The 24544-nt window shown below is 37.9% G+C and overlaps 1 protein-coding gene across 3 annotated transcripts in view; it reads left to right on the top strand.

The window, feature by feature from the left end:
- Positions 1 to 24544, top strand: part of FGF14 (fibroblast growth factor 14) — a 378304-nt gene that overhangs the window by 35402 nt on the left and 318358 nt on the right. The gene's annotated exons all lie outside the window — the stretch shown is intronic.

Raw genomic sequence — 24544 nt, 5'->3', positions numbered from 1 at the left:
TTCTAATTGACACATATTTTTCTAAATATTTATACAATTTAAATTCTTAATTTTAGTTCATTCCTTTCAATTGCTTTGTTAACATTTGAAATAAAACTAAATATTATATCGTTACACAGGGTTGAACAATGTCAAAGCAACTCTTTAAGTTAACAATTCTGTGCTACTGAAGCACTGACTTACACAGCAGGCCACTAAGCAAAGCATGTGTATTACTCTGCTTATTTAATTTCAGTCACAATTTCCTTTCTGGAAAACAATGTATTTCTGATTTTCATCTTTCCTATTGGCGTAGCTGCTGCTGGTCCTTTTTTTAGTATTATAATTTGAATTGTATTATCTGGTCAAAGTCAGGCTTTGTTGCTAGCAGTGATTTGCAACTGTATACTTAAATAATATCCCTCACTTATTCATTATTTTATTATCCATGAAAAATTGCAGCCTCTTTTCTGTATCCACTTGCTGCTGTGTCTATCATACATCCCTATTCTTTCAAAAAAGTATGAAAACTGGGTGTGTTTCTATCTTCCCCAGTGACTGCAGAGAAAGATCAAACAAGCACCTCCTGTTGGGTCAATGCTGCTTGCTTGTGAGGAAATGACCAGCAATTAGCCAGGTGCATGAGCATCGATCTCCATGGGGCCACACAGATGGAATGTGGAGCTGAAGATCTTCACTAGGCTCAAAGCTAGCATAGCTCAGGCTGCTGTACACACCTCTATCTGCGGAAACCTGATTGTATTTCTCTAAAGTGTGACAGGAGCTCCAAGGAATGTTTGGAAATATGCAGGTATAGCATAATACCTGGTTTCAGAGGCCTGAAAGCCCCTTCTCTGTTTTCACAGTTTTCCACACTCAGGCTTTTTTAATATTTCTTTCAGAGAGGAGGCGAATATATCCAGTAAACCAAAAAATGTGTTTATGTCCATGTGAGTGTATATCAAATCTTGAATCTGTCATTTGTTTCCAAAGAAGAAAAGAATTTGCCATAGAAACCCTGATAGTAATAAGACTGAAGATTGTGATTTCTTTACAGAAAGTTATGGAACTATGGAGGCATAAATCTGTGTTAAAGATTAAAAAGACCATTTTGAAGTCTGCAACTGCAATAGCAGTGGTTGCTTTGGATCAAAAAAATTTTATATTAAAGAGGCCTTTTGGTGGCTTTTATGACACTTTGCTTTTTTGTGTAACAGCTTCATTTCAACAGCTGTAATTTCTGAAAAAAGAAAAAAGAAAACTCATAGCTATTTTCCTAATTCAGACTCTGACAAGAAATGTGATGACACAAGTGATTTGTACCTTGTATGGAAGGGAAAAGAGAGACAAAGAAATCACAAAAGTAGCTTGAGCTTACTAACTGGCTTTGGCTTGGCTGTGTCCATTGGTAAGGATCAGTAGCGCCAAGAGGATTTTTCCTATCTTCCTGCTTTCTGCCTATCTCAGCATTTATAGGTATCAGTTCATGCATTTCCTTCTTTACTTGTAGGTAATCAGAGCAAGTAATGTAGTTATGCTTTGATCTGTAGAGCCAAAGTGCTCAGAAAGAAGAGCAAAGGTGGATCTTTCTCTGCTTATGGCTTCATTTCAGCATTACTCAGGTACATCACACAACATAAAAAGTGCATGTCAGTGACTATTACTGTCTCTACTTCCCAAATAGTAACAGATCTATACAATTCTTTTGATTTCCTTGGGGATAGTAGCTTTTACGATTTTCTGTGAAGGTTGATGGTTTTTTTTTTCTCTTTTAGGAGTCAGTTCCAGCCCTGAGTGTGATGTCAAGAAAGAGTTCTAATGCCTTTATGAATTTCACTGTAGAAAATGGCAGCCCTTTTGCTGTAGTGGGATACTGGTGTTCTGGAGGATCACATGAAGTTGATTTCATGACACTCAGCTTTTAAAGAGATTTTGCTACTATGGAATTTAACTCATCATTTAACAGGGCAGGCAGGTTGTGATGCACTTAATCATGTGCTATTGATTTCTCTGTTGTGACTGAATTAGTTCCTTTAAAGAGTAGAAGCATCATAAAGAGACAGGTAGATTGTAAAGGCTACTGAAAACTGTAGCTATGTGAATAATTGGGGGCTTTACATTTGAGGGCATTAAAGCTCAGCTTTCATTTGACAAGATCAAGTCCAACCTTCTTTAAACCCAGGAAAGTGGAAGGTGTTTTTATTGTAGTGGCTTCAGTTAGATATTCAGAAGCAGACATAAATTCAAATGAACAGCCTAGTTACTGAAGGTCTTCATGATCTCGGGGCAGGCATTCATTGTGGAGAGTGATATTATGGATGAATTTGTCCACTTGCATCTGCTTTTCTCCTTGCTGCCATCATTGTAGTCTTCCTAGCATTCAGTTCTTCAGAAGACTAAACTAGCAATGCAAAGTATATTGACCAGGGAACAGTTGCTTGCAGGTTTCTGTGAACCATGCTAGGCTTTATTCATGTGTGTGTTTTGGAGACAATGTTTCATACTCAGGAGGGCTGGTTGCCTCAGCCTGGCGAATGCAAGAGTTTCCAGTAGGAATGGGGACACTGCAGTCATGGACAATTCTGCAGTGCAGCATCCTCTTTCTAGGCTTTCATGTGGATGAAAGAGAAGGAAATAATACTTCATTAGAAGGCTTATATTTATTGTATTATTCTTAACAGGAGAATGCATTTTGGTTTAGTGAGAGATCTGAAGAGAGTTTTATCTCTCCCACTCAATTAATGATAGCCCCTGAGCTGTAATCAACTGCTTACTGTAGATCTCTTACTGTGGCAAACTCCTGGCATGCCACTGAAGGCTCCAAGACAGACTAGTGCAGAAGCTATTTGCTCCAAATTCATGCTTACTGTTCAGCTCCCCTGTTGAATGTTGCTTCATTCTGTCTGTGTACTGCCAAAGAAGCATGAAAGTCTTGAATGCAGAGTGAAGAATTTAAGCAATGCTGTGGATGAGTTTCATATGTACGGAGGGCATGTGCAAAATGATCACAAGCATGACAAGGTTGGCTGAATTAAGAATTCTGAATTAATTTATCATCTGTCTGATTCCTCTTACAGCCTTGGAATGTTTGCTTTTTCACAGCAAATAATTGTAGCTGCCACAGCTTTACTGTTTTATTTTCAGTCCACTGTGGCTAGTCAGAAAAAGAAATCATCACGTTCTTTCCCTTTTCTTGTGTATGTCTATGCCTTTGGCTCAGGGAGTATGTTGCAACAAAGAACTTCACTGAGTCACAGCAACATGATGGTTACCTCATGACAGAGTGACACAACATTTTGTAAAAGCACAGGTGGTATGGTACCTTCTTATTTTGGGTACCACCTGGCTAAGAATCCATTTCTGACATTTTACTTATTGCAACCCAGTTTTTAATACTGGAATAAAAACAAAGTGCAACCCAGTGCAGAGAGTGTCCAAGGACCCACCATCAACAGCAGGAGAAAAATCAAGGGCTAAGCATGGGAAGCAATGAGTTAAGCATAAGGAGCCAGTCAAAAACATGCACATATTGCTTATGCTTCAAAATATTGTTCCTATTCTAGGCCATGGTTTGTTTTGTGAAATACAGGGTTTGTGTCTTGTGTTTATTTCTTAAAATAAAAAAAAACCCAAACTAGACATTTGATAGGCCTTGCCCCTGGCTGATTTGTGGATCTATTGATACATGCCTCTCACAATGCTCACTGCTGCTTCCTTGTCCCTCTGCTCCCCAGACCTTTGCTGGTGATCATGTTGGAGGTGTAGATGGCTTGAACGAATGTCAGAAACCCAGACTTCTCTCTTGGACACACAAAGCTTTATGATTTTACTGCTCTAAGAGAACCCTTTGACCATGAGTTGCTTCTAGAACAAATGTCTGTTACCCACTCATTTGATCAGGAGCTGCACTCATGCATTTTAAAACCCCTCCTGCTTGCCAAGGCACATCCTCCTTTAATGTGGGATTCAAGTGGCAGGCATAGTGGCCTTAATGACATTGACTCTTTTTCTGAGAACAAGGCATCTATTCTAGGACTTTTACTTGCTATTACTGTTAAGAATGTGTCAGAATTTTCACTGCAGAGACATTTCATGTTTTGATGGCAAATAATTTTCATCTGTCTGAAATTTGGTGTGCTAGCTCAGTCCTTATTTAGACATCTAAATAAGCAGATTGGTTTTATCAAAATATTCATCATACTAAATTCAGCACACTATAAATGTACAAACCATTGCACCACCATTTGGTTTTCATCACATTTGGAAATATGGCACTTACATTGATTTAGAAAGATGACTCTGAACAATCATATTTTAAAAATTGGAAGTTTAGGGCATAATAATATGTAGTTCAGAGCTCCTGTGTCAAGAAGAGACAATCTTAAGATAATTAACTCTACCAGCAAGCATGTCTTTGTCTATGGCTGATTTTATTGCAATGGCCTGGCTTTTTTTTTTTGTTTTTAAACATCAAAAAACTGGTTGCTCTTGCGCTTGAAATAGATTTTTTCTACCTCTTTCCAAGCTGTGTCAAATGTTCTACATTACAACCTGCACTGTCAAAACATCATCAGTGTCTTGACACAGTTTTAAAATGGGAAGTCTCAGCAGCTGAATGCAGATTGGCAATACAAGTAATGCTATCTGGGGACAAAGAAGGTAAAGAGAGAGGTTGAAGGATTTCAGGAGCACATAATTCTGAGCTGGGTTCAAGATAAGATGAGGAAGTTAACTAATTTTCTAGGTTCTAGCTGATGCAAGCTAGTTTGCTTGGATCAAGGGGTCTTTGAATTGTTGTCAGCAGATCTCAGGAAGCCTTTGAGGCTATAGTTAAGTGCTGCAGAGCTATCCTGTGGAAGCAATCAGATTTGTCTTTGCTGGCAGCTCCACTGGCTCTAGTATAGCACAGCTGACACTTCAGGTCTTAAGTGATACCCCAAAGCCTCAAACTCTGTTGTGGTGCTGGCTGAAATGAAATAAACATGAAATAAATGAAATAAGACATAGAGGTAAGAAAGACAAATGTGCTTGAGAGGGTCTAGCAATGACTTTTGGAGACTTCTCATAGCGTGCTGTGAAAGTTGTTGGTTTTTTGCATTTCAACTAGAATGGAACAGAAGGAGTCAAATGAAATAATCACAGGTACAAAAGGGTTAGAATAAGTTTATGCCTTCACAAGTCTCACAGGCTAGCAATTAGATCATCATTCAGGGTACCACAGGCTATAAAAATGAGGTTTTAGCATAGACCAAATCTGCCTGGAAACACAGTGACATCCTAATTACAACAACATATCATAGTTATAGTAAAACAGCTTAATTTTCATGATTAGGTATTAAAAGATGGGCTTTGTCCTTCATCAGTGTTCTCCTGGCAATGACTCATCCTCAGTTCCCAGATGGAGGCACAAAGGACACCCTCTTCATCCCAGAAGTGGCTTCTTTAGAGAAGCTAAGGAAGATTTAACACAAAAGGGGCTGACTGCTTGCTAAAGTTTATTGACATCTTTCAGCTTATATAAACGTTATCCTTTTGATAAGTTAATAAATTTAGACATCTCATCTTTCTCTCCTGCAGTGCTTGTATTGCATGACTTTGGTTTATTTGCCCTGTTCTGCAATTAAAATTTTAGGTAATTGTCTTATGTGGATTGCTTCATTTCATTCCAGAGCTCATTTGGTGAATAGTTTTACTTTGCTTCTCATTTGAGAATCATCACTTCTCTTCTGCCTATAATTCAATGACACTCAATGTGTCCCTCTTCTGGTGGTAGACACTCTGCTTAGTGGTTCAGGAGAAATATCAAGGTTTGAAAGCAATTCTTTTGCCCAGGCTGGTTAGGAACTGCTAGTTAGACTTAAAAAAAATAATTTCATAGGCTTCTTAAGCTCCTTCTCTGCAAGTGCTAGCTATGTAGGTTTGTAGTGCTGAAGCAGGTCAAAGGGCTGTGCCAAGTGTATGTAGGAAGGTGTGGGAACATTGCTTTAGAAATATTGAGTCAGACAGAGTAGTGAAAGCTGGCAGCATGTGCCAGAAGTAAAGGCAAGGTAACTCAACACAAAAAGTCCGTCTGCTCAACGTGGTTACTGACTGTTGGACTTGGCTTGCTGTGGCTGAGGAAATGAGCCTAATAAGCACATAGTGGTTGCCTCAGTGTGCTTTAAAAGAAGAACACAATATGGTTAATTTCTGCCAGAAAAAGCCTGTAGCTTCAAAGTCTTTCATTATTTCTACTCTAAGAAACTAAAAATTAGAAAGTCGTTCTGTACAATCATTTTCAATAGTAAAGGAAAAGAGAGGAACATGCCATTGTAGTATTTCTTTTGCTTATCTTTATTCAGTTTTTTTTAAAAGGGGATTGTGGCCCATATGTAAGGAGTTGTATGTGTAAGAGCTTGACTGCCATGTAAGATGCCATGCGGATTGCTGCTTCAACTTCCCTTTAAGGCCTGCCAGCCCTTTGTTTTACATATAAATGACCAAAATGAAGTGTCAGTCAAATGGAACAGATATGTCAAATTTTGTTGGTTTTCCTGTCTTTTTCATGAGGGAAAAAAAAGGAGAAATCCTTGAATGTTTTACTTGTTTTATCATTTTAGCAGCTGGGATTGCTTAATCACAGAGCCATACTTTACTATAGTCTCCATATGGCATATGAATGTAGGAAAAGCAAACTATACATCACATGCATTCTCCTCTGTAATTTATAGACTAGAACATAATAGAGGGGGTCAAAAGGATCAATGGAATACACTATTTCGGTTGGAAGGGGATCCACAGCCCCCATCTATCTAGTCCTGCTGCCTGACCAATTTGGGGCTGACCAAAAGCTGAAGCATGTTGTTAAGTGCATTATTCAAATGTCTCTCAAATGCTGACAGTCTTGGGGCATCAACCACCTCTCTGGGAATCCCATCCCAGAGTCTGAGCACCCTCTCAGGAAAGAAGTGCTTCCTAGAGTCTAGTCTAAACTTCCATGTGTTGAGCTGTGAGCCATTCCCACATGTTTTGTTACTGAGTACAGGGAGACGAGGTCAGCACCTCCCTCTCCATTTCCCCTTCACAGGAAACGGTAGCAAGCAATGAAATCTTCCTTCAGCCTCCTTTTCTCCAAAGCAGACCAGCCTATGAGGCTTTAGCCTTCCAGCTTTATTGTCCTTCTTTGGAAGTGTTCTGTGGTCTTCACCTCCTTCTTAATTTGTGGAACCCTAGGCCTGGTTTTGATTGATTTTCTTTTCCCAAAGGTTGCATCTTTCTGTTTCTTTCCTTTCATCACCGTCCCTTCACTGCTCTGTTCTCTCCTTGTTCTAGCTTTTTTTATTTTATTGTGTAGATATGGCTGCACTCATTTTTACACAATAGCTGTTGATCTAATGGTGTTACTGGAAGGTGAGAAGCTGAAACAATGAGCAGTGCGTCACTGGTAGCTTTGACCTCATTTCTTTTTAATTCTTTCCTTACAGTCTGAGTAAAAATCACTCAGAAAAATTTGAAGAGGACACACCTGTGCCCTTTCTCAACCTATTTGCACAAGTGAAGGTGGCTGAAAAAGTCTGGGCTTGGCTTCCAGTTCCCACCTTCCCACCTCAGCTTGTGATTGTTCAGGTACACGTAGTCTGTGGATCCATTCTGCCCCCCAACGTGGGAAATATTCTGTGTTAAAGAGAATTTTTCAGCAGAAATGCACAACTGCTGCATCCAAGAGCTGTGGCAGATGTACAGGGACCTAAAGCCAAAGTAGGCTTTGGCAGTTCTTAAAATGACTTTGCCTCTGCGAACAAGTGTTTGTGAAACTGTGTCCGGACACAGAGAAACACACAAACACACACAAATGTCCCTTGTGGTAATGTAGGGACTTTACACTTCCAGCACAGAAACCAGTGTTTTTAAAGAGACCTCTGGAGTGACAAGGAGTAGCAGGACTTAATGTCACTACCCAGGGAAAGAAAAATATTTGGCAAAACATTCCTAGAATTTTTTTTCATACTACTGTAAAGCATTTGTTTAATAAGAACTTTTTCCATCTGTGATAATCTTTTTTCTTCTGCTTGGACTTGGGCTTTAATATCTGTCCTTGAGACCTTTCCATTCATTGTTTCCTTTAAACAAGGACTTTATATTCTGAAATTACTAATGTCAAAATAGGTCAAAATAATATTAGTCATCTTCCCAGATATTATTGCAATGACATATACATAGTTTTTTAAGAATAGCTCCCTGCATGAAGGAAGTCAAAGATCGGAGATAACCTTTTCTATATTGCTGTTTGTTTTTCTCTGGTGACTTTTGAATATTTGTACATTTATGAGGGTTGTCTGGTTCCTAAAACAGTTTCTTCATGTATAAAATTAAATCTTTTTTTTGGTATTTTTAATATTTTTTCCTTAAAAGAGAATTAATAAAACATCTCATAAATTAAGGCCAAATTAAATTATTTTTGTGGTAGAGTCATTAATAGTAGGAACATGTGATCTGTATTCCACCATAAAAAAAAAAAAAGAATTGCAAAGACATTTATCTTTCACACAGTGTCTTCTGCTGTGTATTCTCGGATCAGATGCAAGCTCATAGCAGATTTTTGTGCAGGTTTATGGCAGGAGATCACTAGGCAAAAGTAATATATCACCTTCATATTTTGCCTTGGTCTCCTGAAGCATGTGTTGATAGAACTGTAAAATGTATTCCCCTCTGTGGTTTTTCCTTCCTTCCATTTACTTTTTTATCAATTTCGCTGATAGAAAATAATGTCTATTTGAAATCCTCACAAGTTTCTTAAAAATTTGCCTTGAAAACTGCCTACTGACTGTGTTCATATAAAAGAAATATCTATGTTAGCTGCTGATAAAGTGATTTTTAAAAGTGTTTCTCACTGTGATATCAAATGCTGAAACTTGATTCGGAAAATTACCGAGATTCATTGGCATCTGGAAAGTGACAATAATGGTTTTAAATACTGTGAGATGGCATGATTTCATGAAATTTACAGAGAGTCACAAATGTAAGTCACTTGAGAAACAATTCAGAAAGGAATTGTTTCTGAGCATTTGATATCAAGCTACTCATGTTTATTGAATTTTTCTGATTAGATGAACTTAAATTCCCAAGATATGAAATACTGAAGAAGTGATATTTTTTGTTTATAACAGTGAACAAGGAAAATATGGAAAAAACCTATACTGGCAGTAGTGCTACTTTGAAATTTTGACTATTAGCTCTCCACTCTGTGCCCCAGGTCTGTGTGATCAAAGATTGGCTGTGGATTTCAGAACAGCAGGACCTTCCTGGCACTTCAGAGGACATCCCTGGGTTACCCTGCAGAGCCAGGGACTGAAATTCTTCCCAGGATGGAGCTGGTCACTTGGGGGATCATGATCACACACTGCAGAGTCCCCCTGCTCTGCTGCAGTCACCATCAGAAGGATCCCCATGCCTGTCAGTGGCTGTTGGGGTCAAAAACTCACCAAAATCTCTGACAATGGGGCTGAGTGCCAGTGCTGGCCACAGTGTTTATTGTTGTTCATGTAGGTTAACTATAAATAAGGCTTGCCTTTTCAGAAAGAGTAAAATCAGTCTGAAGCATTAACAGCAAAATCCCTTGCTGCTCAACAACGAGAGAGTAAAAAAACCTACGTGCAATATTTAATGTAATATTTTTCTGATTAGCCTTGCAGATTCAATTAATTTCTTTGTAATGATTAATTAAGTTTAATTATTCTTTAGGTTTTGAGAGAATATTCTTTCTGTTTCTTGTATCTGTCAATGTTCAGGCCTGGTAAGTATTTTTAAGATCAAATTATGGTGTCAGAGAGACATAGAACAGTACTTTTACTATGGGGTTTCATTAGTACTCTTTCCAGAGGTTAAGCTTTCCAACTGTTTGTTATTCTCAGATTTAAAGCCACATTTGAATATAGATTCTAGTGACAGAAGTGACTATATATAGTGCACACTCACTATTTAAACTCCCATAAATGTAGTTTAAGAGATGAAGAGACCTCCTGTTATTCTTTGTTATCTACAGTTCTGTCCTTGCATCACTGGTACATAGTCTTTTATATTGTCAGACATGAGCAAGTCTACTAGAAATAGTTAATACCAGAACAGGCTCTCAAAAGAAGTGTTTTAGGAGATTTATAGCACTGTGTATTATGTGCTTTTTTAGTTTCAAAGGGGATCCTGTTAAAATGCAGTAATTGTGTCTTTGGAAATGGGATAACTTAGGAGATGGGAGCTAAATGGAAGATAGAAAAGGTAGCTGTTTAAAGAAGAAGATTTTGAAGAAAAAAATCATATTTGTTGGCCCTGAATTAGTGCATTTTCTGTTAGTACAAAATTTCATGAAGTATTTAAAATTATTTGGCATACTAGAGAGTTTGGGTTTGGGATTTTTCCCGCCCCATAATGCAGTCTGGCCATGTAAACAACTTCACAGTCAAGAAATGTATGGACTCAGTGCATTGTGATGTCTTTCTTTGTTTCATCCAAACATGTTTTATAACTCCTGCATTTTTAAAATAAATTTCCAAATTTTTTTCAGTCTGTCTGTATATAGTTGGGATTTTCCCCCTCTCAGATTCTCTCTTGTTCAGTCAGGGAAACTAAGGTTTATATCAAGATCCAGTATAAGTTAATCTTAATTTATTTGACATTGAAATCTCTGAATTATTTATCCATAGTTTTGCTTCTTTTAGTTTAAGTGGGAATAGAAATGGGTCTCAGTTATTCAAGTTTTTAATCATTGGGAGATGATAGATACAGTGATTATCATCTTGCTTCACCATTATGTTTTGTTTTTCAGAGGTGTAAGCAATAAAATAAAATTCTAGATATGGACATTTTCTAATCTTTGTAATAATGTATGTAAATTTATATATTGTTACACATAATGAAGTTTCAGTGCTAGAAGAAACTTCATAAAGTTTACTGGAAACAATTCAAAGTTAATCCCATAAGCAATAAACAAATTTGCCCTCAAACTGGTTTGCAATGAAGTCTAAATTAAATCATTATAAAATAGAATAACTTGTGACATTCTTGATAACTTTCCAAAGCACTTACCTGAAAAAGAAGGGGAAAGAGACTTTTTTTTTTTTTTCTCAGATAAAATATAAGTTATGTGAGGAAATGTTACCAAGCAATTACAGAACTTCATCTAGAAATTCCATGCAAAATTTCAGTTCCTTAAAAGAGAAATAAATGAAACAGGACATTAGAGTCTGGCATGGATATTTCAGGCATTTTTTTAAGGATGTCTGATGCCTATAATTCTTTCTCTCCAGGAATTAACTCCCACTGCTCTTGCTCAGGTGGAATGAAACCTTTCCTTCATTAGGAGAAGATTGTTGGTTGTCAGCACTATCATTACCTGCACACACTGAGGGCTGTTAAAAGCAAACAATGCCAAATCATGGTTGCACTAATACTGCTTTACCAGGAGCTTCTATAAGTAGTAAAGCAAGGGAGGTTTTCTCCAAAAAGCAAACATGCGATGTATTTATAAATTAGCTTGGACTTCAGCAGGAAGGTCTGCTAATGTTCAAAATTGAAATCAGTTTAAGAATTATACTAGTGTTGCATAGTTGAATAGCTGATTTTTGTAGTGTCCACCTGTGAACAAAAGAAGCAGCCAGCAATTGTTCTTTTGGCAAAGACGTTGGAGATGTTGAAATCAAAATAGGAAAAGGATTTTCAATGCCATTTTGTAAGTTTTGCTTTTCAACAGGGGTGTGATGGGAAAGGAACTGTTAACTGGTGAAAGGCAAGGGCCACTAGAATAATATATGGGGAGCGAGAACAGGAGTTTGGGGCATTGATGTGATTGAAGAGGGTACATTTGCAAGCTGAGTTTTTCACCTCCCATCATCTTACCGGCAGCCTTCAGCTGACTGCCCGGCTGATGGCTGATGTCTAGGCCAGTAGAGAGATCTGGAGAAAATCTTCTTTTTCTCTGTCTTGGCTGCACAGAGCTGTTTGATGCTGGTGATGGAAAGCATAAGAATTTGCATAGCTGTCTGTCCAGTGTCTGCCAAAAACTTTACTGGCTCCCAGTGACCATCTGCAGGGCTGTGAATTACTAATGAGGTTTATCCAGGTCTTCTTCCTCCTATTTTTTGCATTGCTTCAGGAGATACACAAGAAACATGCAGGAGAGAGATGATTTTTCCCTGTTGTAGGGAGGATTTCGTGATACAGGGTGTAAAACAATGATGGAGTCATGTGGGGAAACTGGTCTTTCCACAAAAGGACTGAGGCTGAGCCAGCAGCACAGCACTACAGATTGGTCTTGTGGCCTTTCAGCTGTTCTACTTTCAGTGCAGGTTTTTATAATCTATCACCACTCTGAAGGTTTTTTTCGCTTATGTTTTTTTGGTTTTTTTATGGAGGCAAGAGAAGGGAAGAATAAGTTGGATTGTATATCTTCTGACTTCATTTCTGGCAGTAAAAAGATTCCACAGAATGTCTTAAGAATAATAAGCGTATACACCTTAGAAGTGTAAATGCAATTTATATTAGCAAAGCAAAGGGATATTTTGAATAGAATAGAGTAGAAGATAATAGAATAGAATACAGTATTTCAGTTGGAAGGGACTTACAACAATCATTTTGTCCAACTGTCTGACCAATTCAGAGATAATCAAAAGTTAAAGTGTGTTGCAAAGTGCATTGTCCAAATGCTTCTTACACAGTGACAGACATTGGGAATCAACCACCTCTACAGCTGTTCCAGTTTTCAACCAGCCTGTTGGCAAAGGAATGCTTTTTAATTTTCCATCTAATTTTGCCATTTGAACTGTAGTGCTGGGCTTCCCTGGGAGATGGGCTGGTGCATCAGTGGCACAGGTTGTTCTGAGGCAGGTGCTCAGTTCAGAGCTGGGGTGTCTTGCTCTGCTCCTATGAAAATGTATGGGAGCTCAGGCCTTGATTCAAGAGGTTCTGGGCTCCATGAGCTGACTCATCTGAGGACACACACTACTTGAATTCTAAGTGAGGTGACACAAATGAAGTGCTTTTTGGTTAAAAACATATTTTGTAGAAGCTGACTTGAAAGTGACTGAAATGAGACCTTTTTGTATATTGTCAGATGACAAGAAAAGGATAAGTCAATGCAGCATGCATTTTCTTAGGAGAAATATGCATCAGGGTGTGGGCATAAGAAAGAGTGGGATCCAATCTTGGTATTTGGTTTTGGAAATTTCAAAGGCTTTGGTGCCAAAAATTTTATTCAGTGTCAGGACATCCTACAAAGATCTGCAAGGGGTAAGCAGATGGATGTTCAGTGTGTTCCTTTTCCCACTCCCTTGTTGAGTTTGGACCAGTTCTATGACAATTAGCATGCACCCAGAATAACAAGCTTTAAAAAGCTGAAGGGAAGGAAGAAGTTTAAGCGTATGTTAGAATATTCTGGGTAGACATATAGAAACAAGAAGGAGGTTTTGCCTCTTTTCATGGTCTAGACATGATAGAATTAGACCTCTAAATTTGATCTGGTAGTCCTAATTTAGTTTCATAGCTGATGGAGGGAAATGGGCAATTTCAGAAAGTGTTTCATTTGACCATTTTTAGACACATTATTTGGGCTGAGCTGCTTTCCTCTTTGCGAATGCTGGTTTATTTCCATTGGATAAGGAGTGATCAGGCTGGTGTGCTCAGATCTCAGTGTCTAACATCATATTCCTGTGTTAGTCTGTGTGAATTTCACCTGGATTGTAGGAAGCAGGAAAAGTGATCAATGACTTGATCAAAAGATGTGTTTTATCATGATAATTTTGTTCTACTCCATCTCCGTCTTGTGTTGAGTGACTGTGTGACCCAACACAAGGACCAGCCAATGTTTTCCTGCCTCATTCTCAAAGGTAGACAGAATGTTTGTTTCCATGCAAAAAAAAAAACCCCAAACCAAACCAAAAAGAAAAAAAAAAAAAGAAAAACAAAAAACCCCACCCAAAAAAAAAAAAACCAAAAAAGAAAGAGAGAAAAAAAGCAGCTTTAAAAGACAGAGAGAAGATTACTAAAAAGGAAACATTGTTTCCATTCGATCCATCAGGAAATGTGAGATCTCGTTGTCTAAAGTGATTATTTCTCAACAGATTCTCCTTAATGAGTTGAGGCACAGTAGTACCCACTTAGTGAGCAATTTTGGTTCATGTGCAGCGCTGTGAAGGGGTGCCACACAGGACTGCTGGAGGCTCGGCAGAGTTTTACAGTGGCACATTCTTCCACTTACCTGTTTCCTGAACACAGCTTTATGAGTACACTTGGTGGCACCATGGGCTGTTTCCTCTGAAGAGTAATTAAATTTATACCTGGAGTCTTAGCCCCTGGGAAACAAGTTTTCATGAGAAACGAAAGATATCTAATGCAGAAGGACCTCTAAGGAATATTGCGCAGTGTCCAATATTACACCTGCACCAAAACTTAAATCCTAACACTGTGGATGCAGCAGAAGACTTTTACCACATATCTATCTATCTATCTGTATATATATGTAGATGTCAAATTCCAGTGTTCACTTGAAGTGTTAGTTTTTCTCTGCTGAGATTTAAACATGTTCAATGAATTGTTAATGGAATGTATCGTAGAGAGGATACATTGCCCCACAACACAAGGTTATGTGTCCTGATTGTATATTGGAAATATTTGGGCACAATATGACCTTGATGATCTTTGCTGTTTTGTCTCTTGGGGCTTTCTCCTTCTCATTCAACTGAATTTGTAGCTCCCTCTGGAAAACGTGGGGAAACAGGAGAGATAGGCCTTGCAGAGTACCCAGCTGACACAAAGTTATTTTTCTAAGCACTTACTTGGTCTGTATTCCTGGACTCTTCATTTCCCTGTGGAATCCTTTATCTTCCTGCACAAGGCCCCGCACTATCTGTCATTTACTGCTAAGACCCAGTTGGCCCAGGATGCTCAACTGTATCTTCCATTTTTTATTTATCAAACAAGCAAAACCTTTTTGGCTTTGCCCCTTTATCCAGGAAGTGCTAATACCTAAACTTTTTCAAAACTATGAACTTTTATGTGTACAATTGAAGTGTTATCTAAAAAAGTCCTTTTTCTTTGTGAACTGTAAATTCTAGCCTCTACAGCAGAAGAGCAAACGATGGATTTATGCAACATTTAATTGAAAATTTTCTTTTAATTTTGTGGCTGTTCAGTCTTTTTTATCACCCTTTATCACGATGAATAGGAAAGTGGATATAAGATTTACTTTCTCATGCATTCTCTCCCTTTAAAAAATTTGGTTTTTGTTTGGTTTTTTTTTGCCTACCTCCTTGAAGTATCTGCCACTTTTACCTTAATATCTTTATTCACCATCTCTTCTGGTCTTTCTATGGCTCTACAGGCTTGGAGTGGAGGGAATTACCTGCACTCTCTGTTGCTCTTTATCCCTTTCGGAGAACAAAACATGGTGTTCCAATTAAGGCTGTACTGGTTCACCCACAGGCTTTATAATCAAATCCAAAATTACTTTTTTTCAGATTGTATCCCAGCATTGCTTGTTTTATTGATTTGCAGGGTGAGCAGGTGTCTTTACTGAGCTCTTCTGCAGGATGTCCGTGTTCTTCTCTCATGAACATTTTATCTGCGATAATTTCTTCCTATTGACTACTTATTTCTATTGCCTAAAATTAAGTACCTCTTCTCTGAAGAATAGAAATACTCACTCCTTTCCCATTTCTCTTTTCTTTCTCCTTTGGTACTATTTAAAGATATAAATATTGGTACTTTACCACCTAAACTATTCAAAAATCCTGAGTTTTCTTCATACTGTGGTTTAAATGTTTAGCATATTCACTCTCCTTCTGTGTCTTTTTGATTAATTTATTCACTTTTGTTTTTAAAAAATACTCCTCTCAGAAGACTGGTGCAACAATGTCCTTTTATGCTATGATTATTCCATGGAGGAAATGGGATTTTTTTTTTGTCACTGTTACTTAGTGGCTGGTAGTTATTTCTTAAACAGATTTCAGCTTCTTTAAGAGGAGAAACCTGAGAATAGCTCCAAGTCCTGCATACTGTGAAAGAAGCTTTTCAGAGGAGAATTATATAATCTCTAATAATTTTAAAGATTAAGCATATGTCACATATTTTGGATGTGTATCTGAAATATCTTATAATCACTTGACATTCAGAGCTTTTTCTTTTATATCCCTTAACTTTATGAAATTAACTTCCTTCTCTTGGTCACTGGCTCTTGAAATGCGAGTCCTACAGGTGAACCAGAACTGCTGGTAAATGATGGAAAGTGGCTTGGTGAGCCCTTCCACCTACTCCCTTAGTGCCCTGCAGTGAATCTCATCTGGCCCCATAGGGCTGTGTGTGTCTAAGTGGTGGGACATTTATTTTCCATTTAATAGATCAAGAACTGAAAGAACAGTGGCAAAAATGATTGTTTCAATCATTCATGTTTCAATCCAACATGAAATGAAAAATATAAAATAGTATAATTCAGAAAAATTGATTGTTCAAAGGATATTGAGACCTGAGAAGTTTCTTGTTTTGTTTTCACAAACTTCCAAGAACAAAATTAAAAGTTACTGTTGATTTAATACAAACCAAAAGAAACAGGTCACGTAGGGAGAGCTGCACCTTCTGGGAAGTGTTATCACAGGGTGTAACTTGGGTTGTTTGGGAGGTCTGTCTGCTAGAGCAAATATGCACTGGGACATAGGTTGGAGACCATATTTACAGAAAGGAGGACTCTGCAGAAAGGCAGGTCTTCAAAAGGGCAGCAGGGCAAGGAAGGACATTCTGCCCCTCTGCTCTGCTCTGCTGACACCCCTCCTGCAGTACTGCATCAGCTCTGGCGTTCCCAGCGTGGGAAGGACATGGAGCTGCTGGAGAAAATCCAGAGGAGGCCACCAAGACGATTAGAGGGGTGGAACTCCTCTTTAAGAAGGAAAAGCTGAGGGGATTGGGATTGTTCAGCCTGGAGAAGGTTTTGGAGTGACCTAATTGCAATCTCCCAGTGCCTGAAGGGAGCCTGCAAGAAAGATGGAGAGGAACTTTTTACAAGGGTGTGTGGTGATAGGACAACAGGAATGGCTTTAAACTGAAAGGCAGTAGGTTTAGATCAGATATTAGGAAAAAAATCTTTCCTGTGAGAGTGGTAAGGCATTGAAACAGGTTGTGCAGAGTCATTTTGGATGCCCTATCCCTTGAAGTGTTCAAGTCCAGGTTGAGCAAACTGGTCTAGCAGAAGGTGTCCTTATCCACTCAGGAAGGCTGGAACTATATGACCTTTGTGGTCCCTTCCAACCCAAACCTTCTATGATTCTATTCTATGATTCAGATTCATAGAAGAAACTAATAGCTGATAGCTGAGACTGGACAAACTCCAAAATTGGTACAATTTTGTTAGTGATCAAAATGCCTGATAGATGGAACAAATTATTAAGAACTGTATTTTCTGCTTCCTTATGCCTTCAGATCTAGACACAATACCTTTCTGGAAAATATGCATAGGTTAAAACCAAATTATTTAATTTGGTAGCTTTTCTAAATTGGAATTCTTCTTGGGTCACCTGACACTGCTTAAAGCACAGAAAAAGAATTGTTTTATCTTTGTCCACACTAGGCAAAGGGTCTGTGTGCTGTCTTTTTAGCTACTGCTATGAATTAAGCTCTCCTAGTGTTTTTGGGGGGTTGACTTTTTTTTTCCCCCATTATTTTTGGGGTTTTGTTTGTTTGTTTGGTTGGGTTTTTTTTTTTTTGGGTTTTTTTTTTTTTTGTTTTTTGTTTTTTGTTTTTTTGATTTTTTTGCTAGGCCAGTACCCTGCCATAAAAGCTGATGCATTGCCATAGTTTTAGTCTTTGAAAGGAAGGAATTGCTACTAGTAACAGAGGAATTTTCCTCTTGTATAGCCTGCCTCCACTTCTGTAATTCCCCTTTTCCTTTTGGACATCCCTAACCTCAGAATTTACCCTACATTCTGCTTTGGAAATGCAGATTTCCCAGGAGACGCAAAACTAGCTTTATTTAAATACAAGTCTTTGCTTCAATTAGAGTTTTGAATTAGAAGCTATGAGAGAATTTTTAAGAAAATTCTAAGTGATTTGATTTTTCTTTATGTTTTTGTCTCTTTTTCCCCAGTGCTGATATATGGCTGATATATCTACCCACACACATAACAGAAAACCCACCCTAGGAGCTGAAGTAGGCTTTTTGGCCTCAAAGATTAGTCACATTAAAATTAAACACATTTGTTGCCTTTCATCTTGTTTAATGTGTCTTACATGCTACAGGATTTTAAAGTGACATTTCCCTGTAAGCTCTTGGATGGGTGCTCACATTTCTTCTGACCTCACTTCTAGAACATATCCTTATTTAATAAGGGGTCTTTGTGGTATCCTATATTAGAAAGTTGATAAAGGACTTGCCAGAAAACCATTCCTTTGCAGACATTTCTAGGGAAAATAAGCCCATCTAGGTTCCTTTCATGTTTATCAGTTGTGTAGATGAACCCATCACTTCAGTGCTGTCATCACTTTAGACTACAACACTCACATCCAGGAAGCTTTTTGTCTCAATCATTAAAATAGGTTTTGACTGTTTTCACCTCTAATTAAAAACATAACATTCAGTTTGTGTTAACAAAGATGTGTGCACATACTAATTTCACTTTTAGGGGTTTTAATGCATTAGAGTATCCAAGGGAGGCTGTACCTGTACTTTATACTTTTCTTGGTGGATTTTCTGTTATATAAGTATTTTTCCTACTTTTACCCAAAACTACTAGAAGGAAACAAATTCCTTAGTAGGCAAATTCTATTTTCTTCTCTCCTAAATGCCTTCATTTTGACAGGGAGGAACCATCTGCACAGTACTGTAATTTCTTCCCACTAATGTATGCTCTGATGAGAAACATAGAGGAGAAAATCAGTCCTTGTTATAGACAGATTTAGGGGGTGGTATTTGCTTGACTAAAAGCCTCCTTACTTCACTTCTTTAAAGCTTCATAGTAATAGTGTTTGCCATAGGTGTCTCCTGTGTCTAGGTGGCCTTGCCAGTTGCATGAAAAGTGATTAATGACAACTCCTACTATTTGCATTTTGCGTTTTTCATTTTGCGTGCAGGCTCATGTCGCAGTGGCTTTTGAAAATACTTTCTGGCTGTAACCAAGGAAAGTTTAGACAGGCCTGGTCACATTAAAATCTAGAATACTTTATATGATGTCTTCATTTCTTTAAATTTGAGTCTTGGCATTGTATTCTAGATTTCTCTTTGAATATGAAGTTCATAATTCTGAATTAGCTTTATTTAGTCTTAGGTTTTAAAAACTCAGTTGTCCTTTCTCCTTTAAAAATGAATACCAGATCTGTTCTTCTTTCAAGTAATCGTTTAGCCATCAGGGATTCTCATCTTTTCTGTCTCCATACTTAAAACATGTCCCAGTTTAGCAAAAACTTCTGTGAGTTCAAGCTCTGCTGAGTTGATATAATATGAAAGATGGTCAGATATTTAAATACAATGGGAAATACAAAAAAAATCATATAAGCAATAAGAAGTTATTATTTTGAAATTTAGGAAAAATTGCGATTGTCCAAATCTGAAAACAAGGAGTGTTTTTTCAAGAGCTTCTTGTCATTATAAATTTACAAATCTCCTGTTTTCCTGTGATCAAGTGGTAGGTTCAGGGAACAAAAACCCCTTGCAATTGAGTATTTCCTAATCACAGTGGCCTTGGAGTGTTTATAGACTCTGTGTCTTTGATTTGAGGCCATGGCTTCTATAAGCTCTGTATGTACACTGATACTTGTTTCCTTTTAGGGAGAAGGTCTGAGGCAGACTTGCCTTTCAATACATCCAAAATGAAGCATCTCAGATACAGTCATGGGGTAATTTAGGTTGGATGGGGCCTCTGGAATTAATCTGGTTCAATTCCTGCTCCAAGTGGGCCTGACCAGATAAGGTTGCTCAGGGTCAATGTTGAATATTTTCAAGGATGCCAATAACCTCTCTGGGCCACCTGGTTCAACACTTGAACTCCTTTTATATATTAGCAGACAAATGAAGATGTTTAATGGAAAAGTTCTTCTTTTGCACAGATTGGCATTGCAGAGCATCTTTTTCTGAGGTACTACATCTTCAATTTCAGTGAATCAAGGGAATTTCCCACCTTTCTTTTCCACTATCAGGGCAATGTGCTCCTGTTTTTTTCATGGATAAACTAGAGTAGCAGAGGTCCAGGTGATGCCTCACTTTACCTCCTTCCTGTCAGTTGTCTTATCTATACACAGGCAGAGCAGACCCATTAAAGTTTTGTCTGTCATTTTGTAAGGCCCAATTTTATATGTTGTCTGTGATCATGTGGAAGGATTTTTAGCTGTCTTATTTTTAGTTTGGATAATGTCTGATCAAAGGAAACGGGGTTAAGGTTGGTGCAGGAGAAACACTCCTTTAGGTAATTCTGTGATTACTCAGGAGAGCAGCACTTCAGAAAAATGTGAGAGTATAAGGAAAAATGAGGTGTGCTTGGCAAATTAAAGAGTTTTAAAATAATTGGTGCAACAGCAGCACAACCACACAGATTTTTAAACATGACCTGGAATAAACTAATGGGGAATTATACAGATACAAAATGGAATTATATAGGTACAAGATGGAATTATACATACAAGACAAATAGGATAGAAGTCGCTTGAAAAAAGAGGGAGGGAGGGAGGGAGGGAGGGAGGGAGGGAGGGAGGGAGGGAGGGAGGGAGGGAGGGAGGGAGGAAGGAAGGAAGGAAGGAAGGAAGGAAGGAAGGAAGGAAGGAAGGAAGGAAGGAAGGAAGGAAGGAAGGGGCAGTATATGGCACAGAAAGATCTTTCAGAGTGCTGTGCTGAGGAAATGGCATGCTGTTTGTTTATTAATAACAACAGAAAGGTCAAATATTGCTCCTTTTGCTATCAGTGGTATGTTCTGTCTGCTACTGTCCCTAGAAAATTCCTAGGGCATTAAGGGAATGAAGGTCATGTTGTAAGTTCACATCTTCAAGATGTTACTTAGGAAATTATAGGTGGAATGAGTACATTTTGTAATTTGATTATAGATGATGTGTGTCATGGATCACAAGGTTAAAGGCATTGGAGTGAATTCCTTCCAACTTTAACACATTTGACTGGTATTTTTATTTTAACATTTATAAATAAAATGCCAAGACTGTGGTTTTTGTAGAGTGCATGCAACAAGGTTGAAATTTTTCAGTCAGCTGGTGCTACATGAAGGTCTACAAAGGTCCCTTACTTTCTCTGTGCGTTTCCATTTCAGGCCAGCTCCTTCATGTGGAGCCCTCCTCTTGTTGGGACCTTGTTGCATGTGGGGCAAATCAGTAAAGCCTTTTTTTTTTTCCTCCCTGGTAACAATGTGGAGGATTCTGTGCTCTTTGTCAATTAATATTATTCTACTGACAGTGAGAGGGTTTTCTCCACTGTTAGGAATATGACTGCAGATCAATGATGAGAAGTTTTTTTTCAAAATACTGGAATAGCAGAAAGAGAGAAGTCATGAAGGGAGAAAAAGTATTTAAAAGATTGTGACTACTCAGTTCAGAAAGGATATGGAGACTAAAGAGTGCAAAAGGATGAAAAAGGTAAATTGAAAGCTCTGATTACTCAGAGATGCAGGGGCAAGCAAAGTAAAGGGCAAGAAAAAGAACAGCAAATTAAGGTACTGCAAGAAACTCCTGTAGATCAACAATTCAAATGGATATCAGTAATGAAATGATTTAGGGTTAAAAGGTTTATACAAAGTACAAAGCAGTCAGACACATAGCAGAGATGAGAAAGAAGCACCAGTAACTGGGCTGGTACCTCAGCCGTGGCCTTCAGTGCTGGGAATCCACCTCTGAGACTTTGGAAAATTCCATATCTCAACACTTTGAGGCATTAGCCAAACCTTAATTATTACTGAGGGATTAGAAAGATTTTATTTTTTTCTCCAAAAGAGTAATTTAATAATTGCCTATTTCATGATTTCTTTTGTCCTTAACTGAAGAGCTCTGAGGGTGCTGCTGTAGGAGACTTTCCTGGAATAGTCACACCACCAGACAGGCCTGTCTTACTGTTTCTGGGCTGTGCTGGAGCACAGGCTCTGTGTGTTTAAAATGGAGCTCAAGCCTATTTAGTAGTGCAGTGTGATAATTACAATGTCACCACAATGCTCCTGAAATAGGATTTAAAATTCTGCAAACTCTCACAGCAGCTTTCATGGGACCAGATGCTTCAGCTCAATCTGTGTTGACTCAGCTCAAGTGAAAACTGCTTGAAGTTTTTGCAGTTGACAAGAAAGAAGTTGCTGTCTTCAGAAAAGAAAAAAAAAAAGTTTATTTTTAACCTTCTTTTACAGATTTAAGAAAGCACAACTTTATTTTATGAAATTTTTTTTGAAAAGACTTACACTATTCTGTGTGAACATAAACATTGAACTGGCTTTATAATCAATAAAGTGGACAAAAAAAGTGTTTGCTTTTATAGATTTAGACATTCTATTCAGTTTTGTAAATATTTATCAAACACATGTGACCAGATTTCAGTTGCAGAATCATAAAAAACAGGTTAAATACCTCTCCTGGTTTCCAGATCTGTCAGTAAGCTCAGTATATCTCTCCCTCATCCATGTAGCTCCTTTCAGCTGGAGTGTAGCTTGTCAGAGACAAAGCAAAAATGGCAAGCAAACATAATCTCATGTGACTTTAATAATTCAGGCTTTCCATCATTTCATGTGTGACGTTATCTGAGTGCAAAATGTAAGAAGATATTTGTTACTGTAAGTTCATTTGTTATTGATACTTTCAGAATTTCATACAGTGCTTTTTGGGGGGAGATTTGTTTGAATGAGGGGATCATGACTTCCCTGTCAAGTGTCGTTAAGATGTAAATCATTGATTCCTTAGAAAGAACAAACATGATTTAGTCATTGATGATTCACTCTGAACTATATATGACCAATATTCTTGAAAGGCTTCTCTTTTTTGCCTTTTTGCTTCTGTTTTGAGTTGGTAAAAATTGGAATAATTTTTATACAATAAGTCATCCGAGCTTCCTGACAGTTCAGATAATTTTTGTAGCGTTCTGTCATCCGAACGACTTGATGCATTTGGTATGAATAGAGATGGGAACATTTTGTAAGTTATAACTGCAAGATAATTTATTCATACAGAGAAGGCATTGTGTTTGATAACTGATAAATTTCATTCTGTTTTCATGATAAAAGCAAAAAAATGGGTGTGTGGATTGCAGCTGCTCGCTTAATAGTGTTAGTGATGACTAAGGAGTGAATGGATCTTTCTGTGGGTTATATATTCAGTTTAAAAGCTCTCCATACTCTGCCTGTAACACTTTAAAAAAAAATTAATTAAACAAGAGCCCATGGAAGAGAGACCTTTTTCTTTTTAAAACACTTACCTCTTTTAGAGGGATATAACAGCTAGGTAAGGATCAGGAGTGAAGTATTTGAACAGTATCTCTAGGAATAATTTTAAAAGTAAGCACTGAATCTCGTCTGTATTTAAATGAAACTAAGTATTATGTTTATTTATCCTAAGAGATTCTCATTTAGGAAACTGTGGAGGGAAGGGTTGAACATTTAGCTCACACTAATTGGGAGCTTGCTTGGAATTATGATAATTATTAACAACTGAGGGAAGTAGCAAGACAGAACTTTTTTCTCCATACACTGGGGTTAGTGCTTCCTAAAATTGAGCTTTGACTGAAACAGTGATAGCCTACATAAACACACAGTCCTCAGGGCATTTGAGTTGTTTCTTAGCCTGGGAATGACTACTGGCTCAGCAAAATTCTAAGTGTATGCTTATCCTCTGTCTCACTGATGGTGTCTTGTATACATCATATTTACACCTTCTCTTTAAGTGGAACAGCAGAAAAAGCCCAGAAAGAAGGAGAAGAGAGGTGAGTCCTAAAGATAATCTCCACCAACTGCCCTAAAAGTCAAACAAAAAAAAGGAGATATTTCAGAAAATGTGGGCTTGGGTGTTTTGGGGTTGAGTTTTTTGTTTTGTTGGGGTTTTTGTTTGTTTGTTTTTGTGGGGTTTTGTTTTTGTTTTGTGTTTGGGGTTTTTTGGGTTTTTTTTGGTTTTTTGTTTTTGTTTTTTTGTGTTTTTTTTTTTTTTAAGGCAAATACAGTCTCAGAGTAGAAGAAAAACCTTTTATCACATAAGCCCAGAGGTTTCTTATAATCTCCAGGGAGGATGAGGTGTGTGCATCACTAGTTTTCCTCCCTAGACCCAAGGGAGGGTAAATGCAAGGAACAGACATTGGCATTAAGGTGGCAATGGGAGATTTCTGCTTTTATTCCCTTGCATGGGAATAGAGTCTGTCACAGGTTTACCCAAATCCAGAAAATAAATCAACAAAGAAAACAAATTAACTGGTTGATTATGATGGGGATCAATTTTAAAAGAGAAACATGGAAGAATCCTACCACAACAAAAACATTCCCACGCCTTGCTCAGACCCTGAGCTTCATCCTGTGACCTGGCACATAACACCACAGACAGCCTGCGTATTTCCTATTACTCACATTTTTCTTCATTCTGTGTTATCATAATAATTTATTGG

This window comes from Zonotrichia albicollis, chromosome 2 (genome assembly GCF_047830755.1).
Source record: "Zonotrichia albicollis isolate bZonAlb1 chromosome 2, bZonAlb1.hap1, whole genome shotgun sequence".
Classification (NCBI taxonomy): domain Eukaryota; kingdom Metazoa; phylum Chordata; class Aves; order Passeriformes; family Passerellidae; genus Zonotrichia; species Zonotrichia albicollis.
Note: the sequence above shows the minus strand (reverse complement) of the source record. Positions and strands in the feature narration are given on the sequence as shown.